Source organism: Tupaia chinensis, unplaced genomic scaffold, assembly GCF_000334495.1.
Source record: "Tupaia chinensis unplaced genomic scaffold, TupChi_1.0 Scaffold000132_1, whole genome shotgun sequence".
NCBI lineage: Eukaryota > Metazoa > Chordata > Mammalia > Scandentia > Tupaiidae > Tupaia > Tupaia belangeri.
The window spans coordinates 4252505-4257252 of NW_006159601.1; the positions used below are offsets into that span (position 1 = coordinate 4252505).

General features: G+C 46.2%; 1 pseudogene; it reads right to left on the minus strand.

Annotated features, from left to right (window-relative positions):
- Positions 1-3981, minus strand: part of LOC114007154 (thymosin beta-4 pseudogene) — a 4619-nt pseudogene extending 638 nt beyond the window's left edge.
- Positions 3982-4748: the final 767 nt, after the last annotated feature.

The following is a 4748-nucleotide window of genomic DNA, read 5'->3' on the forward strand; positions in this document are numbered from 1 at the left end:
CTAATGAGTGCCTGCACCCTTTGGCAATCAATCGATAAAGTAAAAGGAATGCACTGTATATACATACTTAGCTTAAAATACAGTGCCAGGTACATAGGGAGGGTGTCAGAACGAGGTGCTGCGGGGTGAACAAAGACTTTTCCACTTTAATGCACTCTGTGGACTCCGCAGGAACGCAGGGCATGCACTGGGGAGTGCTTCTTGCTGAACTCAGCACTGTCTGCACCATAATCTAGCCGTGAGTCACAGGCTGCACGGGAAGCATCCAGATGAGATTGCTCTGAGTGTGAGAGGGCAGGAGAGGACTGGCGCGTGAAACAGAAAGAGGGGCAGACATTTTTGCAAGTGAGAGAAACAGCTAAACTCAGCAGCCTCCCTCTGAGTACTGACAGTGCGTACTGATCTGTGGGCAGTACACAGACACTCAGACACAGTCCTCTGCTTACACGTACGATCCAGTTACCCAGGACAGGAGACGGCTGGCTGGGACATGTTTTAGAGTTAAAAGATATTTTTTGGCATGAAATTGTATGAGCTGTTTACGTGAAGTTTTGTTCTAGCCTGTCTTCTGTTTCTCTTTCTGATAGAGCATGTGCATGTGTACGTGCGAGTGAGAGGCAGAGAGTGCAAGATAAGTAACCTCCGCAAGGTCTGGTCACGCCGTGATCCCCTCCCCCAACCCTCCAGTTCATCAGATCTTGGGCACTAGTGCATGCCCAGTGTGTTTGAGCGCCAGGGCTTCAAACTGTTACTGAACTCAAATCAGGTTCACTCGCCCAAGTACTATAAAACCAAACCACAGGCACGTGGTGTGATGAAGGAAAGTACAGCTTTATTGCAAAGTGCAAAGCAAGAAGAGCAGGCCGCTCATGCTGAAAAGACCCGGTCTCCCCAAGGTATACCCCATATGCATCTTTAAGGGCAAAATTAGGGGCAGAGGTCCCAGACACATGATCAGTTCAGTGATTGGTTCAAGAGGGCGTGATCATCTTGTGGCCTTGCCACAGTCCCTTCTCCATTCTCTTCTTGAGAATTTGGGCATGCATGCACAGGTGCCTGGCGTGTTTCAAATTGCTGGGTCCAGGATTAGAACCATGGTCGACCATGTGGGAATACAGAGCCCTAACCACTACACCACCTGCTGGCCCCAGAACAAAAAATTTGAGTACATATATTTATGTATATATATTTATCTTATAGGTGTGTATGAAGATTGAATGAAAGATATGTGTAAAGTTCTTAGAGAAGTGTCCAGAACACAGAGAAGGCTCAGTAAATACTAGCAATTACTTATAACTCTTGAAGTAGGTTCTCTGCCCCCATTTTTTGAATTGTGCTAAAATATATATAACATAACATTTATCACATCTGTTTACTTTTTCAGAGAGAGAGGGGCACTGCCAACAGGTCGTCACTCTGCAATCCACCCCCAGTTTGCTGGCCTGGATCATGGGCAGCATATGCCCAGTGAGATGTTGCCATAGGGTGTATGCACTCAGTGGAGAGAGACAGACAGAAGGAAAGTGAGAAATCCCTTCCCTACTGGGCTGGCCACGCCACAATCCCTTCTCCTCCATTCTCTTCGTGGGATTTTGAGCTTGCATGCACACATCACCCAAGTTCAGGACTCCAACTGCACAGGTGGTCATGTGGGATCCAGCACCCTAACCACCAAGCCACCTGCTGGCCCCCATTGTAACCATGTCCAAGTGCTCAGCTCAGTGGCATTAGGTACGTGCACATGTGTGTGACCATCACCACCAGTGATGTCTAGAATTTTTTCATCTTCACAGACTAAACTCTGTAACACTGGGCAGTAACTCCCCGCCTTCCTGCAGCTCCTGGCAGCCATCATTCTACTCTTCACGTCTATGAATTTCAACAGTCTCGGTAGCTCTTCTGGGTGAATCATACAGTATGTGTCCTTACAACTGGTCTACTTCACTTGACTTAATATCCTTAAGGTTCATCCACACCACGTAGCATGTGTCAGAATTTTCTTCCTTTCAGGACTAGCAGATGGTATAGCTGTTACGTCGCTGGACTCTTACGTAGTCATCCACAGTTCAAGTCCTGGACCCAGTGGATTAAAACTCATACCAGGCATAAGCACATGTGTACCCAAGATCCCAAGAAGAGAATGGAGGAGAATGGATTGTGGTGTGGCCAGCCTACCCTAGGGGGGTGATTTCTTGCTTTCTGTCTCTCTGGCAAGCACATGTACCCAATAGCAAAAAACTAAAAAAATTTTAAAAAGGAATTTCCTTCCTTTCATAAGGCCGAATAATGCTCCATTATATGAACATTCTGTTCACCTACTCACGTGCTGACCGGGTTACTTCCAATCTTAGCTCTTGTGAGTAATGCTTCTGGGAATATACATGGGGTCTTCAAAACATTCATGGAAAATGTGTATTATGGAAAAACTACACATGGATTTCACATTTTCGTGGGCCAAAATCAATTCATACTTTAATTCTATTTTTCCACAAACCTTTTTTAAAAAAAACGTTTAGAGATTTTTGCTGTAGGTTGTGTGCACTTGACAGACAGACAGAGAGAAAGTGAGAAATCAGCCCCCGAGGAGATGGCCATGCTGCAATCCCTTCTCCTCCATTCTCCCCTCTGGATTTTGGGCATGCACGCACATACACTGGCATGAGTTTCAGGCCTCTGGGTCCAGATTGGCCCTGTGGAGTCCAGCACCTTAACCCACTGCGTCACTTGCTGGCTCTCCACAAACACTTTAAAATTTATTTACTTTAGATTGGCCCTGTGGAGTCCAGCACCTTAACCTACTGCGTCACTTGCTGGCTCTCCAAAGACTTTAAAATTTATTTACTTTTGGGGATTGGCAGGTGGCGTGGTGGTTAAGGGAGCTGGACTACCCACATGGCCGACCGTGGTTTGAGTCCCAGACCTGGCAGCTTGCTTTCTCACTTTCCCTCTCTCTCTCTGTCTCTCTCTCTCTCACTCTATCCCTCTCTGGTCAAATTAAAGTAAATAAATACAGTTGAATAAAATAATTCTTTTTTAAAAAGTTTACTTCTGTGAGACAGCATCTCCAAAAGGGTCCTGACGCCACCGACCACACCCAGCCCCAAGCACCCATGGGTGTGCCTGACACCTGGAACCTTCCCATGTGGGCCAGCCACACAGGGTCCTGTTTTACTGCTCTGCCATCATCTGACTCCTCTACAAACTTTGAAATACGCTCATAGGTGTACAAATATCTCTCCAAGATCCTGCTTTCGATTATTTTATCTATTTATTTTTAAAATGTGCCAGAGGGTGGGGTTGGCAGGTGGTGTGGTGGTTAAGGGTGCTGGACTCCCACATGGCTGACCACCTTTCGAGTCCAGGACCTAGCAGCTTGCTCTCACCTTTCTTCTCTCTCTTTTTTTATTTTCTCTCTTTCATTCTGTCCCTCTCTGGTCAAAATTAAAAATAAAAGGGACCAGCAGTTAGTGTAATGGCTATGTCGCTGGACTCCCACGTAGTCGACCGTGGTTCAAGTCCTGGACCCAGTGGCTTAAACTCACGCCAGGCGTGTGTGCGTGTGTGCCCAAGATCCCGAGAGGAGAATGGAGGAGAAGGGATTGCGGCATGGCCATCCCCTCTGGGGGGTGATTTCTCGCTTTCTATCTCTCTGTCTCTGTCTGTCTGGCGAGCGCACGCGCCCTATAGCAAAAACCTCTCCAAAAAAAAAAAATTAAAATTAAATAAATAAGTTTAAATAAAAAAATAATTCTTAAAAAATATTAGTCAGAGATGATGTGCACTGGCCAGGGAGAGACAGAAAGGGAAAGGAAGAAAATATTCCTCAGTGGAGCCTGGTCACACTGCAGTCCCTTCTCCTCCATGTCTCCGTCCTGTGGGGATTTTGGGAACACATGTACATGTGCCCGGCATGTCTCAAACTGTCAGGGCCAGGACTCAAACCACATAGAACGTCGTGTGGGATTCGGCTCCCTTACCCATTAGGTTATTGCAGCAGCCCTCACTTACCTTAGATACATACCCAGAAGTAGTATTGCAAGATTACATGGCAATCCTATTGTTAACCTAAAAAGAAGGCTAAGGCATAGTAAGTTTCTTTTTTCTTATAATTATTTTATTTATTTTTTTTGCCTGGCTTTCTTAGACACATCTGCTCTCTGGTTATAGGATTTTTTTTCTTTTTTCTTTTTGGAGAGGTTTTTGCTATAGGTTGCGTGTGCTCACCAGACAGACAGAGAGACAGAGAGACAGAAAGCAAGAAATCACCCCCCCAGGGGGGATGGCCACACCGCAATCCCTTCTCCTCCATTCTCCTCTCAGGATCTTGGGCACTCATGCACATGTGCCCAGTGTGAGTTTTAAGCCACCAGGCCAGGGACGTGAACTGCGGTCGACTATATGGGAGTCCAGCAACATAGCCATTATGCTAACTGCTGGTCCCGGGCATAGTAAGTTTTAAAAAGTGGTTTACTGGGGGCCAGCAGGTGCTATAGTGATTATGGCGCTAGACTCCCACATGGTGGACCACAGTTCAAGTCCCGGACCCAGAGGCATGAAATTCACAACAGGCACCCCCAGAGAAGGGATTGTGGTATGGCTATCCCCCGGGAGGGGGTGATTTTTCACTTTTTTTCTCACTGTCTCTGTTTCTCTCCTCTCCTGCAAGTGCATGTGCCCTATGGCAAAAACGTTAAAAAAAAAAAAAAAAAAAAGAAGAAAAATAAATGAATAAAGACACGACTCCACCA